Source organism: Vicugna pacos, chromosome 20 (genome assembly GCF_048564905.1).
Source record: "Vicugna pacos chromosome 20, VicPac4, whole genome shotgun sequence".
In the NCBI taxonomy this organism is placed as follows: domain Eukaryota; kingdom Metazoa; phylum Chordata; class Mammalia; order Artiodactyla; family Camelidae; genus Vicugna; species Vicugna pacos.
In genome coordinates this window covers 17519853-17545181 of record NC_133006.1, presented here as the reverse complement: position 1 = coordinate 17545181, position 25329 = coordinate 17519853, and the positions used below count along the sequence as shown (strand labels likewise).

The 25329-nt window shown below is 43.5% G+C and overlaps 1 protein-coding gene across 3 annotated transcripts in view; it reads left to right on the top strand.

The window, feature by feature from the left end:
- The first annotated feature begins 237 nt into the window (after positions 1-237).
- DAAM2 (dishevelled associated activator of morphogenesis 2) overlaps positions 238-25329 on the top strand; it is a 127928-nt gene continuing 102836 nt past the window's right edge. The window contains exon 1 of one of the 3 annotated variants that reach the window (XM_072945063.1): positions 238-348. The gene's annotated coding sequence lies outside the window, so the exon portion shown is untranslated. Of the gene's footprint in view, positions 349-23433; positions 23621-24179; positions 24328-25329 lie in introns of those variants that run through there. The other 2 variants (XM_072945059.1, XM_072945060.1) reach the window with 2 other exon arrangements.

Genomic DNA, 25329 nt, shown 5'->3' with positions numbered 1-25329 from the left:
ACAAGCGCTTCAAACACACAAGAATAATGATTTCCCCATGGATACATTGTGTACTTGCTGGCACAATAACTTTGGCCTTACATGCAGGAGCCCATAAAATGTTCAGGGCAGGATAAAAAGAAACAAGTAGTGCACAATAGAATGAAGCTATTCGTGCTGCAGCCGAAGATCCCTGCCCCAGTTACCCAGCTGGAGTCTGCTGTCTGGGGATTCCAGACGCCTGGAATGCAGCAGATTCAACGTCTGTGGATGTGCCATCGATGGATGCTGGGACATGCGAGGAAAGGACCCCTACCTGTTGCCTCCCTGGGATATTTTTTGGAGTAAGCTTCTGAGCCTGCCCACAAGGTAGGTTTGCCCATGTTTGTCTCCTTTTTGCAGAGAAAAATGCCAAAGCAGACATGCAGTCGGGCAGGGGCGGTGAATGGCTCAGTCCCACTGAGTGAGCCCAGGGTCACAGGGGAGACTGAGTTATTTCTGATGCTGGTGCAGCCCACCCTTCTGCCCCTCTGAGCCACTGGAAACCAGGAGAGGCTTTAACTACCTTGATAGGGTGGTCTGGCCCTGGTCCCCAAAGACTCCTTTTAGGTATCCCCATCACCCTAACAGTAGCTTGTATTTTGGCAGGGGAGATTCAGGAGAAATAAGTGCAGCCAACCCTACCCATTGTCCCTGCTCCTAAGCCCTCCACTGGGGATATTGCCAATGATGGCAGCAACTTTGAAAGGTCTGTCCCCGTGCCTCCTTGTGTAGGGCTTCAGGCTCTAGGGGTCTACCAAAAGTGATGAGTTGTTCTTGGTTTTGTCCGGTATTTTTGCAGTCAGTTTCTTTGCCACAGACATTTTTGCTCCAAACATTTTTACCGCATAAGTAATTGGCCGTAAAGCAACTGTACCACGGAAGATAAAATAACTGGTTGACAGTCTGGTTCGACGTAGAATATATAAAAATCATGGAAGATGACAATGATTTGCCCCAGGAGTTGATTTCTTATTTTGAAGCACCCTACATTGGAGAAGAAAGAGGCGTCGAGGTCACAGAGTTGAATCCACATTTCCCATAGCACTTTGGAACGTCTATCCGTGGACATGTGACAACAAACCAAGAACAAACAGCAGTGTGGAGGTTTTCACAATGCAGTACAAAGCTCAGTTACAAATATGCATTCTAGTTTTTGTTAACTGACACCTCTCTTAATGAAGGAAGAAATTTTAGCAAGAAAGAAAATGTGCGATGCTCAGTGAGGAGACAAATCAACAAGGAAAAGAAGTATAAAAACTATGAACGACTTGGAAAACAAGTGGTTAGGTACAGCCCACAAAATAAAAATAAACTCGTTTTATTTGTCTAGATTGGCGTGAATCTACACACATTTAAAATGTATTCAAGTGCCTTGTATTTCACAATAAAATCTTAATTTTTTATTCATTTCTCATGTTTCATTATGCCCTTTTCAATGTCTCTCTTTTATTTTTCATATTTTATCTTTTACGGCAGAATTGCCTTATGGCCAGCTAGTTATGCAGCAAAAAACGTTGGTGGCAAAAATGTTGGTGGCAAAAACGTTTATAGTAAAGAAACTTAGGCAAAAATACCTAGAAGCTTAGAAGAAAAAAAAAGCCTACTTTGGTAATAAGACTGTACATGTTGGTTAAATAAAAGGATTTTTTGCTTATTGCTGGCATGATACTAACTCAGAATGTCATGATTCTATTGCATCCTGCTCATGAGTGTGGATTGGCTATTGACGAATGGCACCTTAAGTCTTGCTGAGACTCATTTAGGGCACCAGATCTGGTTGTCAGAGCCATGTGCTACCTTCCGTCTTCTCTGCCGTGTGCATCCTACCCTGTGCCTCACTTTCTGCTTAAGTTTCCAAGACGCACAATACCTGTTTCACCCCTAAATTCAGAGCCCATAAGTTCTGTTATCTTTCCCAAGTTGGGGTTCCCAGTTTACCACCCTGAATGTCAACAAAGATGGGAGAGAGCACAGGAAATAAGAACTTTTCTGGTCCTTTCACTTGTCTTCTCCAAAGGTCTCATCTGCAAGGGGTTTGGTGGGGAACTTAACAGGGCTCTATATTCCCGGGGTCTCCGTGTGAGTCCTGGGTTATAGACCAAGCCTCCTTAAAAGGAGTTTAGAGAGAGGGGGCCAAGTTGTGGGGCCAATCAGGAACCCCAGTGCCCAAAGGGACCTTGTTCATTTTTGGATCAGGCTATCGTACGGATGCAGAATGACAGCCAAGATTGAACTACCCATCACAGAAAAAGTGCTGAAAGAGGACTTGTTGGTGAGGCTGGAAACCACTGTCTCACCCTGCAAAGCCTCCACCCACTGGCCTGGAATTGGGAGGTTCGTCTGACCCCTGGGGAGGAGGCTCTCTCAGCCCTAGGTCCTCATGTGTCATATTTATGTGCTGTGGGTTTGAAAATGGGAAAGAATCATAACCAAGAATTAGAATGCTGCAAACTCGAGCAAGAGTCTTGGTTCATCTGAAAGGGATCAAATCCCAAAAGACAAAATAGAGAATGAAATGCAGATCTAGTGTCTGGCTGGAAGGTGGGGAATTTTAGAGGAGAATTTAGCGACTTCCCATACTCGGGACTGTTGCCTTGACTCATGGCTTAGGTGGGAGGCCCCAGGAGCAGACCTGAGATAATGACTTAAATGGGAGTAATTTATTAAGAAATTGCTCCTGAGGATGCACATAAGGGAGCAGGGAGTCTCGACAGGGGAGGAAGACGAGCAAGGAGCCACCTGGGACAGGAGGCTAGTGGGGGAAAGGTTCAGTCTGATTTTGCAGGGGACCTCTGGACTGGAGAGCCTGCCTCCAAGTGGTGGCCACCCAAGGCAAACAACCTGGACTTTTCTGCTTCCACCCCATGGTTGTGGGTTAAAAGGGAGGGTCAGAAGCTCTCTGTGTGAGGGGCCAAGTAGTTCTAGTATCCAGAAGATAGGCTGCCAGAGATGAGTCACAGGTGCAGGTGATGGAAATCACACCAAACAACGTAGGGGGCGATCAGAAATGATAAAAAGAGATTTCAGGGGACCGTCTGGAAGCATTGACATTGTCTGCTATAACGCAGCTTCCCTCAATGGGTTCGTCGCTCTGACCTGGCTTCTCTGGCCTGGCCAGACCCCGAGTCTCTGGTTTGGAACTGGCCACTCACACTCTGACTTGAAGATCCTATTCTTCAGTCAGGGCTAGGATGCTAATGGTCAGTCCTAGAAGGAGCACTCTGGCTGAGGCAGAAGGCAAGAGATTGGCATGGAGGCCTGCCCGTATTCGTGAGGACCCTGCTATTTAGATCCACACCCTTAATCCTACTGCAGAGACCAACAAGGAATGCCCTGGGTCTGTCTACCCCACAGGTCTTGCACATACTGATTATCTACCAGTTAGGACTGTCACACACTGTTCCTTTCCATTGTCCTGTCTGTAGGATTTTTCATCTATATGTGTGAATTTATTGTCTAGATGGATCAGATGAAATGGTAGAAAATAATATGTCAATGATTTATGGGTGATTTTGTCAAGAGAGGGAATCCATTTTCTTTGAAGTGCATACGCCAACACTACCCATTCTACAGCTGTTCAGCTTGACAATAATAATTATTATAATTTTTAGTACTATAACAACAGTAGCTAGTGTTATGTGTGCCCTGCACTGTGCCTCAAGTACATTATGTTGGTATTACTCCTGTTTGCAGAAGAGACAATCAAAGCACAGAGAGGTTAGGTGACTGGATCATAACCACAGAGCTACTAAGGGATAGCAAACAGACTCCAACCCAGGTCTAGCAGCCTCCTGAGTTCATCTTCTACTCATTCACCATGCTGTCTGATGTTGGGTGCTGTTGCAGACATGTGGAAATGCAGAGAAGTTTGATGAAACAAAGCAAAACCAGCAGAATTATGGACTCCCTCCTTCAGGAACAAAGTGGAGAGATGACCAAGGGACACTTCAAAATAATAATAAAGTGGACAGAGCCCTGGCCCTCTGACTGATTATGATCTGGACTCACTGTAAAGCTGATAATAATCACATATTCAACCTTAGCAGAAGCACGAACTGTTAAGCAATTGATGACACTCCATAAGCAGATAAATATGGTGGGAGCTTAGCTTAAACCCATATCCTTAGTCACTGGGGAAGCCCAGGTGTATCCGCTATGTATGCATTTTTTCTTAGCTTCAAAGGGAAGTTAGGGGAAAATGAGAGGAATAAAGAGAACAGGTAAGCCCACTAACAGTGACTTTGCACTCACGCACACACTCTGAGTGCACACTTATGTAAGAACGATAAGAATTCTCACACTGACAGCTCTACACATAAGGTCATGGCATTCAGAAAACTTGGCCTTCTGGTTATAAATAAAAGGACATGGCCCAGAAATGGATAAAGATGATGCTCTGTAGAAAAAAGGAAAAATCCTTTATGAAGTTCAGGTTTTATATTTTAAAGCAATGACACAGAAAGATAATCTGACTTGCTTGAAAGGTTTAGTTTTAATCTAAAAATAACAGCTTTCTACCAATAAGAGAGACTTGGGGGAAATAGAGAGAAACGGTTTTCTGTGGGTGATTTATAAAGCAAGCTCTTTCTGGGAATTAAGACTGTCTACCTGGGTTTGAGTAATTTGATTACTTAAAAACTTGAATGAACATAAGGCAGTCAATTTGTCAGCTTTCTGGTCGACCTCTGTGTCATCATGGCCTCTCCAGATGAGGTCTGGCAAGATGTATCTGGGGTGGCCCCTCCATCGCGCTCAAGGCTGCAATAGCACTTAGCTCCCCTCCCCCCCAGCCCCTCCTCTGCTTCTTTCACAATGGTTGTCTTTGAGCCCCGAGAACCTCAGTCGTGCAGGCCTCTGTATAATGTCTCTGAGGAACATGCTGGAATCCCTCAGAATGGAGCAGAACTGGACGGGGAGATGTCATTATCCCAGAGCCGACTGTAAATTGTGCTGTTTAGTCTGTAAAGCCATTAGGTCTGGGGAGTGTAATGTGATGCTTTAGGCCAGTTGGCCTTTGTGCCCTTGTCGGGCTGGTCTGTTAGTTCTCCATGGGCACCTGCACCAGGCTTTTCGGGCCAGCATCCTGCCCTCCCTAATCCACATGGATGTGCCAAAACACATCACTTTCCTCTTATGAGCTGAGTAGCTAGGTATACAGAGGGCCTGGGTGTGGATCTTGAGGACCTGAGTTCAAATTCCAGCTTTGCTTCTTTCTTGCTACTTAAGTAGGGCCGGCTCACTGCACCTGCCCTGAGTGTGTCTCGTTGCATTAAATGGGCCTCACCTCGTCTACCACACAGGTTTAACCACACTGTGCAGGGCTGGCCTGGGCCTGGCACGTGGTTAGAGCACACTGGTTGCTCTCCTCAGTCTATCTGGGTCCCTTTGAGTATGACTAGCTCCCACGTGGTTGGCAGCGGCCCTGTTCAAAAGTTCTGCCATCATTTCGATCTGCTTCTTGAGAATCCTGGCTGGCCTGACGACCTTCTCCATGGCCATCTCTTCCCCCACCCCTTCTGCAGAGTTCTAGCTGTGCCCTGTCCCATCCTGTATTAAGTCGGTCTCCCCTGCTGTTCTCTATTACAGTATCCTGGCTGTTTCCTCTGTACCCTTTAACTAGCGGTGTTACTGTATTTGTTCACATCTTCTTATCTGTCTTCCCCACTTGATTGTGAGTTTCACAAGAGTGTGGACATAGTTGCCTTAGTCACACTATGACCTGGCACCTAACATAGTACCTGGCACAGAGGGACTGCTCAGTAATGAATGAATGAGAGAGAATACACATGTGCCCAATAGGCAGACAATAGGCAGGTTGGGGCTGCGATGCCCTCCTCCTTGCTGGCCTGATAAATCTCAAGGTTAAAATCATGTCCTTGGAGGGCCTGACAGGGCAGCCTCATTCCTGCTTACCCCTGGGTACATCCTCACACCCTCTCTACCACACACAGCCAGCCTTGGACTCCCTACTTCTGAGTGTCTCTTCCATGAACAAGAAGTATCCTTCTATTTCATTTACACCACTGTTATTTTGGATTTTCTGCTGTATGCAGCCAAAACTTATTTAGTTGATATGCTGGGGGATTTATGTTCAAGGGCAGCTCCACTGGGCTGGAGGCTGCTTTAAAACAGCAAAGTAATAAGGGGCCTGTGTGTTTGTGTTGTGGGGAGGCTGGGTGGAGGGCAGGTTTCACCAGAATCCTGGGTGTGCTTGGTGCACGAAGGAACCTCTTTTCCCCAGTGAAAGATAAAGCACTGGGAAGCCTCTTGCCACACTGCACATTAAGCCAAGCCTACTTTGCTCCATGCGGACTCCAGTACACATTTGTTTTAAATTATTCTCTAATTGCTTAAGTGTTTGTGGTGTCTTTGCTCTTAACTTGGGAGCCTGGAGAGTGGAAGGAGGGAATCTTGCTGTCCTGCCACCTCTACCCCCAGGATGGAGACCCTCACAGAAGCTCCCCTTACTCGGCTTAGTGAGAGCCCAGTTGGTCAGAAAGGCAAGACCCCTGGGTATAAGAAATGGAATGACCACCGGACTTCCCTTCTAATCCTCCAAATGCCAAGCCCCAGCTTGGTGTCGTGTTGGGAAATCTGACTGTTTTGCTTTTGTGGCAGTGCTAACATATACCTAATTAGTCTGTTTGTCTTAAAATCCACCCACTCTTCAAAAGGAAAAGAAAAGAGCTGGGGCTGAAAATAGTTCAGTTGTCTATGTGGGAGCCATTGCCAGAGCTTTAATAAATACTCAAAACCTCTTATTGGTCTTTGCTAGACCTGCTTTTAGGGTGAAAAGCTGCAGGGACCTGGCCAAGGAGCTCTCTGCTGGGACCCAGGTGGGATCTCCTGGCTGCAGGGAGGGAAAAGCCCACCTCTCATGGCAGTTAGGGGCCACCGCACAGTCATAGGCTGTCAGAGATGGGAGAGATCAGGAAATCATGAAGAGCAGCACTGTGGCTTTCCACCTGAGACAGGAGAGCTGCAGAGAGGGGGAAGGACTTGCCCAAGGTCTCCCAGTGTGGAGTAGCAGAACGGTAACCTGAACCCATTCTCGGTTCACTTCTCTCCTATCATACTGCAAGTCAAAAGCCTAGAGAGTCCAACTTCCAATGGGCATCCCTCCCATGAGCCACACCATGATTTCTTCCTACCCAAATCCAGTGACTTCTGTCCTCTGTTCATCATAAGAAAAGCTAATCATTTGTTGAGTCTTTACTCTGTGCCTCAACCCTGTGCTTCACACATGTGGCTCATTTGATCCTTATAAAAACCTTACCATGTTGATATAACTCTTAGATAACTACTATAACTCGTAATAGTTATAAATAATGGGTAAGTGTTATTATCCCCTCTGAGGCTCAGAGAGGTTAAGTTTTAAATGACTTGCCCATACTCACACAGCTTGAAAATGATTGGGCTTATATTTGGGCTCAAGTGTCCCTGAAGTCTGACTCCAGAGTCCCCAGTCTTAACCACTGTACCATCCAGCTTTCTAGACTTAAAAATGTTAACTTTTCTGTTCAAGGAACCAAACATCAATAGAGCACATCCCTGGAGTGATTTTTCTTTGGTGATGGTGGAGTCCCATAGATATATTCATAGTTTCTGGTCTGCTCTGCTTTGTGGCCACACTTGTGGCCCACGTTTAAGGGCTAGAGCTTATACAAATTCTCAACTCAGGCTTGCATAGTTTTGAATGGGACCGAGGACAAGATCCGACAGATCCAGGCTGCTGTGCAAGTTGCTTTGCCTCTGGGACCGTGTGATCCAGCACATCCAATGATGCTTGAAATGTCTGTGGCAGACTGAGATGCTTATATGAAGCCTTTGGCAGCCCTCAGTAGGTGAATCGCAGCAAAGACTATCAGAATTTTGAGCAGATATGCCATCCTATGTGGATAACTATTCTCCTTTGAGAAATAGCTCTGTCTTGCTCCCGGGTCCTAGTAGAGGTTGAAAACCCCTGACCATGGGCCAAGTTACCATGTGACTTGAGTGGCCCATTATGAATTAGGTGTCAGGTGTCTGACACATTAAACCACAAAGTTGGGCATGAATGGACCACTCCATCATCAAATGTAAGTGGTATACATGAACTTGGTCTCAAACAGGTCCTAAAGCACAAGTAAGTTGCATGTGTAAGTAGTCCAGATGCCAAGGCTCATACTCCAGTCAAGGGTCCTGGGAATTCTCGCAGGGCCCGTGTTTGGAAGGGCCCCACATTTGCTTTAATGTTCTACTGTCACTGTCTTGAAATCCATAATTTTTGAGCAAGGGTCCTTTCATCTTCCTTTTGCTCTGGGCTCCACAAATTATGTAGCTGGTCTTGTTCCTGCCACCTTGCTTCCTCCCTCTCAGCCTGTCCCCATGGCTGCATGGGGACCTTTCTATGACAAGTTGACTTCAGAAGAAAATTTGAGCTTGGCTTACGTATGATTCTCAGCAAGATACTGATACTATCGTGAAGATGGGCAACAAAACCACAGCCCCACTCCTGGGTGTCCCTGAAGGATCATGGCAAATGAATAGCCTTCTAGGGGACAGAGTCAATTATCTTGCCTGAAGGAAGGGATGGCCAAAGAAGAGGGACTACCATGCCAGCACAGGTGACTGATCTCAGCAAGAGGAAATTGGTGGTTACTGTCCAGTGGCGGTAAAGAGGTGTATGCTAGTATGTCTGGGATGTAGGAGATCTCCTGGAACATCTCTTGGTTCTCCAGTGTCCTGTGATGAAGATCAAAGCTAAACTACAGCAACCTCATATAGCCTGGAGTGCTAGTGCTCCAGACCCTTTAGGAATAAAGGTTGCATCACCCCCTCAGGTGAGAAACTTTGACCACCTGAAAATGCTTATTGAGGGCAAAGGTAATATTGAATGGAAAGTAGAAGAAGATAGTTATAAACACAGGCAATGACCATAAAACCAGTTTCAGAAATGAGGACTATAATAGTTATGAGTATTTTCCCCTTATTTTGCTATGAATATATTAACCTACTTTTCTCCTTTCCCATTTCTTTCTCTTTCCCATTTCTTTCCCATCTAACACAAGATGTGTTCCTAATAGTTAACTTTCTATGTTAGTATTTAATTTACAAAATATCATCAGCTGAGTATGACTCAGCTGGAAGAGGCGTGAATATCTCCCAAATATGGATAAAAGAACCTTGTATCCTCTTATACAGAGAAGGTCATTGTGTTTTTCGGTGGTACATGAGATAGTTACATCATGTAAGGCAAAGAATAATCTTGCAGTTGCTTTTATTTGGACGTTAAATATGATGAAAAGAAATATGTATGGATGCCAAGTTGTCATAGGGTAGACTGTGGTGGCGTGTATTATGTCAATTTAGCTAAGCTGAAACCATGTTTCCCAGAATTCTCTTCTCTGCATGGTTCCAGGTTAAGCCAGGCCAAAAGAGAAATTTACATAAGATTTGAAAGGCGGAAGTGAAGCTATGGTCATCTTATTATGCTCTGAAGGTTGTTATAGGGCAGGCACTGTTGTAACTCATATTGTGACGGATCTGCTGGTTGACCTTGTTGGTGAGGGGTACAAGCTGGGCACCCAGCTCTACCAGGTCCCACCTTACATCCTCCTTCCTTCTCTGAATCCTGGTTCCAGCTAAACCTTAGTGCCCCCACCTCTACTTCACATCAATCTTCCCTTCACAGTTTCCAGCTTTGCTGACTTTGGACCCAACACTAGATGCAGAAGTGATAGCCTTAAGGAGAATGCATCACTACCTCCCATGCGAGGTCTGTAATAAATCCCTAGTCTGTATCACTCATAGTGGTTCATCTTCCCTGAGAAGGCCCTGACTGATACATATAGACTGATAAGTCCTCTCTCAAAATCCTTTCATATTCATCATACCACTTAGTCCTTTTAGTAACCCCTTGAGATTGATATTACTGTCATCAATGTGAAGATAAGTAATTTGAAATCAGAGAGGTTAAGTGACATTCTCAAAGTCACATAGCTATTAAATAGCCAAGCCAGGATTCAATGCCAGGTCTAACAGCTTCTGAGTTCAAAATTTTGCTGTTCCCCAAACACTCTGAATCTATGCTTTGTTATACCAGTGAATTTGTGCCCTTGTGGCTCTGTTGCTGATCCTCGTGTCACCAGAGGCTAAAAAGTTAGTTTTCATTAGGGGGTGATTATAAAATCAACTTTACCTTTGCCTCCCGCTGGTCTTTCATTCTTGCAATGTGGTGGGTGTCTTCTCCCTGCTACTAGGTATCATCTCAGGCCAAGTGGCTTTTCTGTTAATTAGTTGGCAATGGAAATATGTTAGAAGGTAAAACATAGACTTGGTTTAAAATATTTAATCCTGTATATTAATTACCACTTCAATTTGTTTAAAGTAAGACTCCTTTCTTCCCTGACCCTTGCTACACCCACCTCCTCCCCAGCTAAAATTGGCTGCAGTCTGACTGCCTACCTTTGGGGAAAGGATGTGGTTAGCATTCTCCTCTCTTTTGACCTGATTCTTACCCTGCCCACCCTCCCCCAGGACTGAAGTTGAGAGGAAGGAGGAGAGGCAGGAAAGTTATTCTGTTTTTTTTTTGAACAGTTTTGCATACCATAATTTATATACCATAAAATTCACCCACTGTAAGTGTATAATTAAATGATTTTTAGTAGATTTATAGAGTTGTGCAGCCATCATAATTTCTGCCATTAGAACATTTCCATTACCCTAAAAAGTTCTCTTGAGCTCATTTGCAGTTAACCCCCATTCCTTCCCCTAGTCCAAGGCAACCACTAATCTGATTTCTATCTTTATAAATAATTTGCATTTTCAGGATATTTCCAATAAGCGGCATCATACACTATGTACTGTATTTTGTCTGGATTCTTTCACTTAGCATAAAGGTTCTGATGGTCATCCATATTGTGGCATGAATCAAAAATCTATTCCTTTTTATTGCTGAATAGTATTCTACTGCATGGATATATTATGTTTTCTTTTTCCATTCACCAGCTGATGAACATTTGGATTATTTCCAGTTTTTGGTTATTATGAACAGTGCTATTATGAGCACTAACATACATGTCTTTTTGTGGCTATAGCTTTTTATTTCTCTTGAGTTTGTTCCTAGAAAAGGAATTTCTGAGTCTAATGGTAAATTTATATTTAAATTTTTAAGAAAGATCCAGACTGTTTTCCAAAGGGGCTGTACCGTTTTACATTCCTGACAGCAAGGTATGAAAATTTTGGTTTCTCCACATCCTCATCAACACTGTTGGCTGTCTTCTTGATTGTAGCCACTCTAGTAGATGTACAGAGGTATCTCATTGTGGTTTTAATTCTCATTTCCCCAACAACCAATGACATTGAGTATCTCTTCATGTACTTATTAGCCATCTGTGTATCTCCTCTTACAAAATGTCTGTTCAGATATTTTGCCCATTTTAAAACTAGGTTGTTTGTCATCTTCTTATTGAGTTGTAAGAGATTTTTTTTTTTAGATATAAATCCTTTATTAAATATAGGATTTCCATATATTTTCTCCATATATGGCTTATCTTTTCACTTTTCATTTCCATAGTGTCATTTGAAATGCAAAACTTAAAAAATTGACAAGGTCCAGTCTATCATGTTTTTCTGTTATGGAGTATGCTTTTACTGTCATATTTAAGGATTCCTTACTAAACCCAAGGTCATAAAGGTTTTCTCCTATTTGTATTCTAGGAAGTTTTATATTCTTAGTTCTTTCATTTAAGTCTATTTGTGATTCAAGATAATTTTTTTCATGTGATTTTCCAATTGCTTAGCACCGTTTGTTGAAAAAAATTATCCCTTTCCCACTGAGTTGTTGAAAATCACTTGTGCAGAAATGGTTTTATTTCTGGACTTTTAATTCTGTCCCATTGGTCTATAATACAGATCACATGTAGATTCCACGTGCCCATTCTCTGTCAACACCACACTGTCTTGATTATTATAGATTTATAGTAAGTTTTGAAATCGGGTAATATAAATCCTCCAAATTTGTTCTTCATTTTCAGATTTGTTTTGGTTCTTCTAGTTCCTTTGCATTGTATTTGCATTTTAAGATAACCTTGCCAATTTCTTTTTTTGTGAAACACCCTACTGAGATTTTGATAGGGGCATATTGAATCTATACATCGATTTGGGGGAAAATGCCATCCTAACAACATTGTGTCTTCCAATCCATGAATATTTAAAAGTATGTTGTTTAATTTCCAAATATTTGGGGATTTCCCAGATTTCCTTTTGGTGTTGTTTTATAATTTAATTCAGATGATCTGCAGTCAGATGCCATATTTTGTATGATTTCAATCCTTTAAATTCTATTGAAACTCGCTTTGTGGCCCAGTATATGATCTTACCTGGAGAAGGTACCAGTTGTGCTACATGAGAAATGGTACTAAACTCAAGGAAGATATTTCCTAATGATAAAATGGTCACCCAGTGGCTGCAGATTATCAAGCACACTTGAGACATTCTCCAGGAAAGGCCACATACTAAGCCATAAAACAAGCCTCAATAAATTTAAAAGGATTGAAATCATACAAATTATAGTGTTTGACCACAAGGGAATTAAATTATAGTATCAGACAAAATAGACACACACTTAAACACATGCACACAAAATGTTAGTTATGTCAAGTTGGTTGGTACAGTTTGTTCAAGTCTTCTGTATCATTGCTGATTTACTGTCTAGTTGTTCAATCAATTTTTGAGAGTGGGATATTGAAATCTCTTATTACTGGCTTTTCTATTTCCCCTTTCAATTCTGTCACTTCTTACTTTATAAATTTTGAAGTTCTGTTGTTATTTGTGATATCTTCCTGATGCTTTGACCATTTAATAATTATGAAATAGTCTCCTTTGCCTCTACTACTATTTCTGATTTTGAAGTCTATGTTATCTGATATTAATACTCATTCCAGATTTTCTGTGGCTGCTGTTTTCACAATGTGTTGTTTTTCCAACCTTTGCATTCAACCTGTTTGTGTCTTTGAATCTAAGGAGTTTTTCTTTCAGATAGCATATAGTTGTTTCTATATGTTCATTAATTCACATTTAATGTACTTATTTTTATGGTTGGATTTATATTACCATTTTTCTATTTTTTTCTATATGTTTTCTGTTCCTCCTTGACTGCTTTTTTGCATGTTAAATACGTTTTTAAGGAGTATCACTTTAATTTCTGTTTATTTTAACTATGCTTTGGGAGTTATTTTGCCTAAATTTTTGAAGAGTAGTTTTGCTGGATTTAGAACTTACTGGCTAGGAATATTTTTCTTTCAACACTTTGACTATGTCATTCCAATGTATCAGGCGAGAAGTCAACTATTATCATATGTTCCCTATAAGTAATGAGTATTTTTTCTCATTTCTTTCAAGATTTTCTCTTTGCCTTGGCTTTTAAGAGTTTGACTATGATATCTCTAGGTATGATTTTCTTTGTTTTTATTCTACTTAGATTTTTGAGCTTCTTGGATCAGTAGATAAAGCAGATCAGTAGATTTTTATCAAATTTTGGAAATTTTATGCCACTATATCTTCAATTTTTTTCTGTTCACTTCTATCTCCTCTCCTCAGACACCCATTCAATTGAATATTGACACAGTTGATGTTGTTCAGAGATCTCTGAGTCTCTATTCATTTTTTTCCTTCATTTTTTATCTCTGTTCTTCAGGTTGGTCATTTCTATTGATCTATCCTCTAGTTCATTGATTCTTTCTTCTGCCATCTTGAGTCTGCCACTGAGCCATATAGTGAATTTTTCATTTTAGGTGTGTTTTTTAATTTCAGAATTTTAATTTGATTCTTTTTAAAAGTATAATATCTGTGTCCTAATTGAGAATCTCTATTTGTTCATTCACTGTTGTCACTCCCTTCTTTGATTCTTTAAACATTGCTTTCTTCAGTTTTTAAAACATATTTATAGTAGCTGCTTTTAAGTCTTTGCTTGCTAACCCAGCATGTGAGGACACTCATGCAGTTTCTGTTGACTTTTTTTTCCTGCACATACGGTTACACTCGACTGTTTCATTGTGTGTCGTGAAACATTTTTGTTGAAAACTGGACATTTTAGATAATCTTTTGTAGCAACTTTGGATTCTGAAAGTTGTTACTGCTTCATTTGTTTGTTCTGTAACTTGCCTTGGCTAAATCTGTGAAACCTGCAGTATGTAGCTAGATGTCTCAGCTCAGTTTTGTTTTGATATTCTTACTTTCATTTGGAAACTTGGCTTCCTAAAGATAACCCTTGTATCTTCCTAGTGTAGTGATCAGTCAATGATTTCACAAACCCTCAAGCCAGAACACCAAAGATTCCCAATATTCTTAACCCAAATCCATCAGTTGGTAAAGTATAAACTCTTCTCAGATTGTTAATATGCCTTTGATTGATTTCCATAGTGCTGAAATGATAGTTTTTGTCAATTTAATCCAAATTTATAATTGCTTTGGGGGATAAGGTTTGCTAATCTCCTAGCTCAGCCACAGTTGAAAGCCCTCCCCACCCCCACTTCCACAGGGAAGTTTTTACTTGACTGGTATGGTTGTAAAATGGCTTTGCATATATCAGACTCTTTTCCCTATGAGTCCCTTGGTGGGTTTTTCAGACTGTTCCATTGGGTCCTTCTAACTGCAACTCTCATGTTACGGCCTGTGCATTCTCTTCCTTCAGCGGATTTTCTCCCATTTAGTTGGTTTTCCAGTGGCCCACTTTGTACCAACTCTTGGTATTGTGGTCCCACAATTCTTCCAGGTAGTCCTCTTTGGTAAGATCAAAAAGCATCTCCTGGCTCACTTTCTCTCCCATGTGGCCCACATATGGTTGTCAGGAAACATGTATCAATCCTTGTCCTAGCAAGTGCAGAGAGTGCCAGCCTTCCCAATAAAGCAACTACTCTCCTTTGATCCCCCACCAAATCAGTTTACCATCTGTCTCTTGCCTTGTAGATTTCCAGGCTGGAGTCCGACACTGTCCACAATTCCCTACTTCAGGAAGCATTTAGTGAGGTCCTTGAGTCATCCCCCGTAAACTGTTCTCTCAGTAGGGGTAAAGAGAAGGAATTCTAGTGCAGGCATCTCAGAGAAACCTTCTTCATTACATTCTTTCCTCAATTTCCACACTTCCAATTTTTTTTACAGGAAGGAGCTCTTGGAGACATGTAACCAGTTACTCAATATTGCCTTTTGAAAATCTACTTCTCATGCTGAAGTATGATTGTAGAATTTCTTATTGATTGTATCTTGCTGCCTCATTAAAAATTCCAATTCAGCATCGCATTACACTTGTGTTTATTTTTAGAGCCTTCTTCTGGTCCCCTTCAGACTAAACAATGTTCTGAAAGTTACGGATGTTCATAGATGTTATGTGGAAAATGGGTCCTGTGAGGAAACAACTTTGGGGAGTACAGTGCTGAGCAAAGTGAGGCAGATCTCTTCTACTGGGGGCTGTCTCAGAACTTTCAGTATGCTAACGTGCACTGCGACGTTCCCAGGTGTGTGTATAGAAGTGGCAGACTTACAGTTTTTATCAAACTTGTTTGACCACGAGGAATACTCCCTCTGCCTTTTTGGCAAGCCACGTAAAGATATTAGCATTCTATAGAATGCATTTTGGAAACGCTGGCCTGGAAGGTACCAGTGGAAAGGGACGGTACTTTCTTCAACATTCAAAGGCAGGCAACATACTGTTTTCCTCATCCTAACCTCAGTGATTCTGAAAGTTTCATGTGCTTTTATTTATTTTTTTAACCTGGATGTAGTCAAGCTTTCTTGCATGGTCCCTCCACTGGGTTGAATTCTTATTGATAGAAACCCCATCTAATGAACCTTTGCATCACCAGGGCTTACCGCAGTGCCTGAGACTTAGCAGGATGAGTGAATAAGTAGTGTTAGAGAAGGATTTCTTTGCAGCTGCTTCTGTTTCTGCTTCTTTCTTTTAAAGAAAGTAAGAAAATATCCCTAGAGTCTCAAACCACATATACGCTTCAATCAAACAAGCCTATTGGGTGTTTATGAAACTTCCCAGTGTCTGAAAACCTGCGCTTATGAATATCTGCAGGGGGATTCATGAGATGTGCAAATGTTCCTGCTCTTTCCAACTGCAACCAGGGTGGGTTTTCTCTTTCTTTATTTCTGTGTGTGTGTGATTGTGTACACACAGCTGAAGAGATGAGTCGCTGAGAACTTTCCAAAAGAAATGAATGGGATAAAACAGATTGCCAAGTTACTGAGTGGTAATTAAGAACAGATTCCTAACATCATCACTTTACCATTTTAAAGATATTTTCCTTTAAGAGACAAAACCACTGAATGATGAAACGTGTCATGCTTCTCCTGACGTCCCTTAATCTTCCAAAAATCCCTGCTCAGTTGCATACACACATACACACATCTATGCCAGCCCAAAGTCACCAGGACCTGAAGATTGTAAGCAGTCTCAAATTATTTTTCAAGGGAGAAAAATGACTGTGTGCATGCGTGCATGTGTTTACGCATCTTCAGTCCCAGTATAGATCAGTTGGGAAGATTTCTTTCTCTCAAGCATTTCAAAATACAGTTTCACCTTGAAGCTGGAGCACTTAACCCCCAGCATTATTTTTTTCAAGGGGTTTGAGCCACTGAAAATGGGACTATCATGGGAGCGCGTATGCAGCCCTGACTACAAGGACTCTGGCCCTAGAAATAACACAAGCAGCTGTGACAGCTAGTGGGCATGGCCTTCCCTGGCCTGGGACCCTGGGCTCAGATCACATGTTGGGGTGGTTAGGAAGGAATTCCACCCACTTCCTCACGCACTCAAGCACTCTGCACACTGCGCAAGATCCCATCCCACATCTGGCCAGGTGCGGTGCCTCACTGGGCTCTGCCAGGGTCGAGAGTGGAGTGGGAGAACATACTGGATTAGACACACTCGTGGCCTGCCTCACACCGGGGGTGGGGGGCTGCCGCCACGATGTCCCAGGATTGTGTGTCTTGTGGTTAAACACTTAGGGTTTTGACGTAGGCAGGGCAGCAGAGCCGACTCTCAAAGCTGCTGCAAACAACCTGAGAAGGCTTCTCAAAAATGCAGTCCCACGCCTCGGAAGGCGATGGCCTTGATGGAGGCGAGTCTCCAATCGCTGCCTGTTTGGTGTGGTCATATCTGAGCCAGGGGAGGTTTCTTAACTCCGGGCAAAGATGTTTGTGGAGAGCTAAATGCCAGGAACCTGGTGAATTGTGCATTAATGTTAAGTGTATTCTTGGTATTAACTAACAGAGGAGCTGTAGGGGGCGGGAAGGAGTGGAGATGGCAAAGGGCAAAGAGAGGAAGAGGCATGTAAGAATAATGGCCATGTGTCAGTATAGTCTGTAATTCAGTCCCCACTCTGGCACCGGGGGCTCGATCCTCCTATTTATCCATAGTTTTTTCAGAGAAGCTAAATGATGCTCTTACTCTAAGAGCCAGAGCTGGGGTTAGAAACCAGGCTTTTCTGATGCACATTCTGAGACCTTTCTACTACCCCACACCACAGCGAGGACCTAAAACATTTTCAAGAAGGTCACGTCCTATTGAGAGGTCCTTTCCCGGAAGGAACTGTGATCCCTCTGAACTTTCTTTAGTTGTATCCTTAGAAGTTACTGTCAGCTAATAGAAGTCCAGGAAGCCTGTTCTAATCACTGGAGATGACATCCCTTATTATATAAGTGAGAGAAGCAGGATCGGGCCCATGATCAAAATACCTGACATGTGATGTGTCTGTGCCACATGGGGTTTAGAACAAGCTGCTTCTGCCCTCTAGACATTGTCAGCATCCTTGATACAGAGTTTGGCACTTCCCTGAGCAGAGCCTGGGGGTCAGCAGGCAGATTCGGACAGCCTCAGGGGTGGGATGAGAGAGACCTCACAATTCTGAGTGTTCCTCCCCAGTCTCAGAAGAACTCATGGAAGTAGCAACTTTCAATCCATTTTGCCTCATTTAACCTTGTCAACAGTCCTTTGGGATACAACATTCTTCATCCCATGTTATTGATGAGAAACTGTATTAATCAAGGTTCTCCAGACAAACGGAACCAACAGGATGTGAGCATGCACATGTACACGTGTGTGTAGGTAAGTGGATGGATAGATAGATAGACAGATAGATTTTTAAGGAACTGGCTCCTGTAATTGTGCAGGTTTGATGAACCCAAAGTCTGATGGGGGAGGCTGGTTGGCTGCAGATCCAGGGAAGAGTTGCAGTTCAACTCTGAAGGATGTCTGCTGGCAGAATCCTGGAGGTCAATGTTCTATTACGGCCTTTAATTGGCTGAATGTGGCCCACCCACATTATAGAATTTCCCCCTCATCCAAAAAAACACCCTCATGGAAACATCCAGAACGATGTTTGACCAAATATCTGGGCACCATGGCCCAGCCAAGTTGACATATGAAATTAACCATCACAAACACCAAGTTTCAGAAAGTTTCCTGCTGTGCTGAGATCACACAGCAGCGAGAGGCCAGACTGAGGATTTAACGAGGGTCTCTGACTTTTAACACCTGAGTTCTCAGTAAATTAGGGAGAAGAGGGGGATCTGGTCATCATCACCCTGATTGGGTGGCGTACTCATGGGATTCTCACTTACCCTCACAAGGTCTTTGCTGAGCGCTCCCGAGGTCTATGCGATATAGACCAGGAGCTCTGGCCCTGGACAGTGGGCAAGCAAGGACCTTTGGGAAGCTTTTTTCTACTTTTCCCATGAGTTGGCTGGGCCTTGGAAGTACATGGTTGGCTTTGGAAGCCAAGACAAGCTTGATGAACTATTTGAGGAACCCTCAATGAGCAGGTGGAATTTTCCAGAGGAGCAGTGTCCTGCACAGAGCCTCACTGTGTGTTCAGGGAACATTCCTGGAATGTGCAGCTGACAGGTGAAGAAAGATGGAGCCACCACCCCCCCTCCTGTGGTCTTGAGAATAGAGCACCACCCGCCTCCATCTTAGGGCTCTGTGTGGGATAATGTTGGGGTAGAGGGTGAACCAAACGAACTTGGAAGGGACCCTCCCATTTTATGGACACTTCAGGGCTCACCCAGCCTCAAAAACAGCCCCTTAGCACTTAGAACCACATATTTTACAAGCTTCACCTGCTCCTCTTCCCAACAGAACCAGAGTAAGTTCACCTGGGGAGGGATAGAACCTCCCCTCTCCCAGACCTGGAAAATTCTGGTGCACAGCCTCACTCCCCCTGTCCCTGTCCTTCTCATCCTCCCCACCCACCACCTCTAAGTCTCCGGTCCTGACTCACCTGATCTTTAATCCCTTTCTTCCTCTGATTTTGCCTAGAATAACTTAACAAGAATATTCTAAAAGGAATTAATGCTAAAAGGAGCTAACGAGGATATCCTATTTCTCATTAAGCCTGGCTCTTCATTTCTATTTGGTCTGCTCCTGCTAACTTCCATTAATTCCACTACATTTCCTTACAACTGTGGTCAAGTAGGTCAGCCTGTGGTATGATTCCAAGGGGGGATGGTCGCACCAAAGCTCCTGATACTAGAAGTGAGTCGGTCACAAAACTCTCTTGTGCTTTAGTCACTTTCCTGCATCTTTTTTTTTAAATAGTAACAATTTTCTGTAGATACCATTTATTTTGTCCAAAGTTAGGCAATAAAGATAAGTAGTTGGAAAAGCAGGATTAAAGTTGAGGGAAAATGGTATTTGGAATATAGATTAGGGTGTAGAGACAATAGTTAACTTTCCCTGATAGTCATGGAGCCTGGAAGTCACAAGAAAGGATGACATCACAAGAGGAGAGTCGGTGATGCACAGGAGAAGGAAAGTGACCAACAGATCCCTGGGGAACTTCGACATCCAGGTGGAAGAAGGCCCAGGAAGAGAAACTGCACAAGGGGGGTTGTAGTGCTGAGAAGACATTCCTGAGAGAGGGGAGTGCTTCAAGAAAGGGGTGGTCTACACATTTTGAAGGATGTGACAACGAAGACTGACAAGACTGGAGTCAACTAAAAGGTCATGTGACCTGAGAAAGCACAACTTCAGGGATTCAGGGCAGGATGTCAGCAGCTAGCTGGAAGGTGAGGGGGATTCAGGGAGACAATGGACTGGACTTAACTCCCAAGTGCACTGTGGCACTTTCCAGTTCCAGAACTTACTTTCAATCTCCTTCATCTTCGTTGAATTAAATAGAATTCATGATGACTTTGCAGGAATAGGGATTCTTCATTGGAGTCTGTTATTGGGTTATTAAAGTTGTTGCAGAAAATACACAGAATTAGAGTCAGAAGAACTAGCTTAGGGTCTAAGGGACACTTATTGGTTGACTGTGTGATCTTGGGCAGGATATTTATCGAATCTGGCTTCTTTTCTTATATAAAAAATGGAGGTTATAGTGATATGTCCCCAAATTGTGAGGTTCAGAGGAGATATATGTAACTAGGCTTTGAAAACTATAAAGAATGATGTTGGTATGAGGTTAAAAAGAATTGTCATACTTGTAAGCTAATGCTCAGGAACTGTCCCAATATTGTATTTTGGTAGATTGATGGGAGTGTATCAGGTAAGATTATATTTAGCTATAAAACACAAGGCTCAGCTATAATAGCTTGAACACACAGGAGTTTATTTTTCTCACCTGACAAGAAGTCAGAAGAAAGTACAGCCACTTAGGGATGTCACTTAGGGCCTCAGCTCTTTGATCTTCCTGCGCCAGCATCCTTGAGTGGCATTTGTTTTTCTAGGTTGCAATATGGCTGCTGTACCTCCAGGCATCATATGTGTGTTCCAAGAGAGAAGAAATGGGGCAAGGAGGAAGAGGAAATGTCAAAGGGTTTAAGGGGCATGCCATCTGAATCTGGCTTTTTCTTTTTTTTGAATTTTTAAATTTTTTAAATACAAGTATAGGTGATTTACAATATTGTGATAGTTTCTGATGTAATACATAGTGATTCAGTTATATATATACACACATTCATACATATTCTTTTTCAGATTCTTTTCCATTATAGTTTATTATAAGATACTGAATTTAATTCCCTGTGCTATACCATAGGATTTTGTTGTTTATTTTATATATAGTAGTTAGTATGTGCTAATCCCAAACTCCTAATTTATCCCTCCCCTACACCGTTCCTTTTCGATAACTGTAAATTTGTTTTCTATGTGTGTGAGTCTTTCTGTTTTGAAAATAAGTTCATTTGTATCTTTTTTTTTTAGATTTAACATTATAAGTGATGTCATGATATTTGTCTCTCACTGTCTGACTTAGTTCACTTAGTATGATAACCACTAGGTCCATCCATGTTGCTACAAATGGCATTATTTCATTCTTTTTTATGACTGAGTAATATTCCATTATTTATATATATATATATATATATTATATATATAAATACCACATCTTCTTTATCCACTCATCTGTTGATGGATATTTAGGTTGTTTTCATGTCTTGACTGTTGTAAATAGTGCTGCTATGAACATTGGGGTGCATGTATCTTTTCAAATAAGTTTTCTCTAGATATATGCCTAGGAGTGGGATCGCTGGATCATATGGTAACTCTAGTTTTTTTAAGGAAACTCCATACTGTCCTCCATTGCAGCTGCACCAAATTACATTCCCACCAGCAGTGTAGGAGGGATCCCTTTTTTCCACACCATCTCCAGCATTTATTATTTGTCAATTTTTTGATGATAGCCATTCTGACTGGTACAAGGTGATTCCTTACTGTACTTTTGACTTGTATGTCTCTAACAATTATCAATGTTGAGCATCTTTTCATGTGCCTGTTGGCCATCTGTATGTGAATCTGGCTTTTTCTTAATGAGTTTTTGTGGAAGATGACCCTGCCTTCTGCATGCCAACTTCACTGGCCGGAACTAGGTTTCATAGCTATCTCTAGCTACAAGGGAGTCTGGAATGGTGAATATTGTAGATTTTAGTTTTCTTTAGTTGAGGAAGGCAAGGGAGAAGGGGTTTATCAGTAGCTTTTGGAAGCCAATGTGCAGTGTCTACTACAGATCAGAGCTCAGCCTGCCAGTGGAAACTTGATGTGAGGAAGGGGCTGGAGGGATGTGGCAGGGGTTATGATGTTCAGGAGGACAACTTGACAGTGACCAAACTGCAGGGCTCTGAGCCCTCTGTGGCTTGGACCAAAACATCTTGGCTGTCTCCAACCAAGAGGCCTAGCCCCAAGACTTGGCTCCTCAGGCAATCAGCCCTAACCAGCTGCTGCCAAAGGGGTAAATACATTCCAAGTCCTTGAGTCCCTGCTGCACTGTAACTGTGGTTAAGACCCACCACCACCTTTACCCCATCTGGGCTAACAGAAAGCTCATGGAGTTGTTTTAGTGATGGCTTGTGGTTGTCTGTGTTCCTTCTCCTTAATCGGGACTTGAATACCTGCACGCTTATGTTGTCCAACTCTACAAGCGATTTGCATCTCATGCATATCATTTTTCAGTTCATTCTCCAGTCCTTGGGAACCATATAGGATAAAACATTATGCTCTCCTTTTCTCTACTCTGGAAGGATGGTCCTTAAACCAACCCATTTCCCTCAACTCCTTCAGCTAGGTGGAGAAACAGATGACCACAGGAATCCAGGACTGAACACCCAGAAAACTCTGTGTAGGTCATCACCCAGTGTGGGCACTGTCTGCTTGCTCACTCTTGAGAGTGTCAGGGAGACAGAGAAAACCTAGACTCACCCTTAGCATGGTGCCAATCGTGGAGGAGACAGTTGTTTTTGACTAAGGCAACTTCCAGTCCAGAACAGGAGGTAGGTCACAATCACATTTAAGGAAAAAAAAAAATTAAAAGCAATGTTTAAAAGTATGAATGAGAGCTATTGTAAATGGCTCAAACTCTGTATATAAGCAATGAAGTAAGATGAATTGACTGGTACTAAGTTGGAAAAGCTATACAGAGGCAGGGAGCGTGGAACCTAATTTAATAAAAATAAACTTTTGTTTGTTTGTTTTAAATGCACCCACTCCCAGAGAAGAAATGGAAAAGTTGTTAGGGTGTGGACCAGGGCTTCTAAGTAGCTGTTCTGTTCAGCCTGATTTATCTCCTTTTTTGCCCTAGCACCTTCCTGGTACTTTAGTGTCCGGGCAGGGACCTGGTCTGTGAAGAGAGCTCTCCCCTGCCCCCAGCACCTGACCTCCCAGCCGGCTCGGGCCAGGGAAGGAGCCAGGAGAAACCCACCGCCTAGGTCACCGCTTCTGCCTCCCTGACCATTACATGTTTCCAAAACAGAGGGAGCCCAGAGAAGGCTCCTTGCCAGAGTTGGAAACAGCTACCCTCATTGTCTGCCTCGCCCTGCCGGCTGCGCTCTCCCTGCCTCCCTCCCCTGCTTTCTGTCTGAGAGTGTGAAAATTACAAATCCCAAGAAACTGCAATCAGAACTCTACCTAGGGAAAATTCAGAGTATCCTTGCCATAAATATCCCGCTCCAAGACGCCTGACGTCAGAGCGGGGCGGGCGGGCGCGAGGCCGGCCCAGGGGAAGCGGCGAGGTTTGGTCGGAATAGAGCGAGCACAGCGCGAAGCGGGGCGCAGCGGGCGGCGGGCGCGCAGCCGGGCGCGGGGCTGCGGGAGCGGAGGACGCGCCATGGGGTCCTCGGAGTAAGTGCGGCTGCCCCCTCACGTCCTTGCTTCGCATCCGGGGACGGGAGGACCGCAGGAGGCTTTCGGGGTACTTCCCCACTTCTCTCTCCCTCTACTTTCTTTCCAACGCTGAAACGGGATTGAAAAGGCAGCGGCTCCGCGGGCTGCCTGTTTTGTTTCTCCAAAGTGCTTGCTGGAGCCGCGCAGGATCCTTGAGTGGGGCTCGCAGGCCCTGCGTGCGTGTCTGTGCCGATGGGTGTGATTTGCGTGTGTGTCTGTGTCTGTCTGGATGGGCACATCTGGACACAGGAAATGTCTTTGGAAAACTTTTTTTTTTTAATGTTTGTTTGTGGCTTTGAAATCTGATTCCTTGTTGTCACAAGTGGACAAACATAGCCGGTTGCCCCCCAAACTGACAACTTTTTGGTGGTGGCTTTTCCTGGTTCAGGCTGTGCCTTCCTTCGGGTGATTTAACTCTTTACTAGCCCCCAGCTCCCACTGGCAAAACTGGCCTCTGGCCAGCAGGCAGGGCAGAGGGAGCAGGGAGGTTCTTGCTCTCAGAGGCAGTGGGACCTTGGGAGAGGGAAGGAGCATCCCAGGAAAGGGGTCCTGACTGGGGAATCTTAGCACCTGCGGCTGCTGCCCATCTGCCTGCTGTGGTTCGGACAGCGCCAGGCAATGGGGCTTTGACTTAACCAGGAAGGAAGGATCTGGTCTGGAGGCAGGTAATTGTAAAGGGGACAGGGAGGAGGAGGAGGTAGTGGGCAGGACACTGAAGCTCGGTGTCCAGCCCTGCCAGAGAATGGGATGGACGTGTCTGCCACATGTGCCCACATTGGCGGCCATGCGGGGTTTTCTGGGAGCGCTGCAGTGCCCCAAACAAGATGCAAGCTCGTAACATAAAGAGACATGTATGAGCTGTGGGGTGGAGGAAGGGGGGAGGTGGGGGAGAGGGGGAGAGATTTTTATCAAAATTGAACACAGATTGTTGAGGTCTGGGCTTGATTTAACTCTTCTCTCTCTGCCTTGGCCACTCTTCCACAGTCCTGTGGTGCATTTACAAAGTTCCTGGGAAGGAAAAAAATCACACCTCTCCAGGAAAGAGTCCCTGGTGATTTTCCTGGAAATGTACAAGGGAAAAGAGAGCAACTTCCCATCTTTAAATAGTTTCAAGTTTTGTGTTGCCGTTCCTTCCGAGTTTGGTGTCAGTTTCTTGGATTTCTCTGAAAAGTTGGCTGAAAGAAGGAATGGATTTTCCCTAGGATGTAGAGGGGGGATTGTGCTCTACTGAGAGTGGGAGGAAAGGGGGTGCGGGACTGTTTGGACCCACCAGCCCTGGATTGCCCAATGCACGCACTGGATGTCAATAGCTTAGTTCAACAAACCAGTGACCACAAAGAGAGCCCTTTCAGCTTCGTCCTAGCCGGGTCTCTGGGTTTGTGTTTTGCAACTGAACCAACCTACAATGTTTGGGTGGGAGGAAGATTACTGGACTCTCCCTGTGTCCTAGAAAAAAAATGAGAGAATAAAATCAAGCGACCGGGAGGAAATCTGGATCTAAAACCAGACCCACAGGAAGTTCAAGATTTGGGAAGGATTTTAGAAATTATACAAATTGACCCCTGGGGAAGAGCTATAAAAGACCGAGCAGACAGCAGTGTCAGCTATAGACTCCTTTAACTTCAGTACTGTGTCTTTGACTTGAATGTGATGAAGAAGAAGGAAAT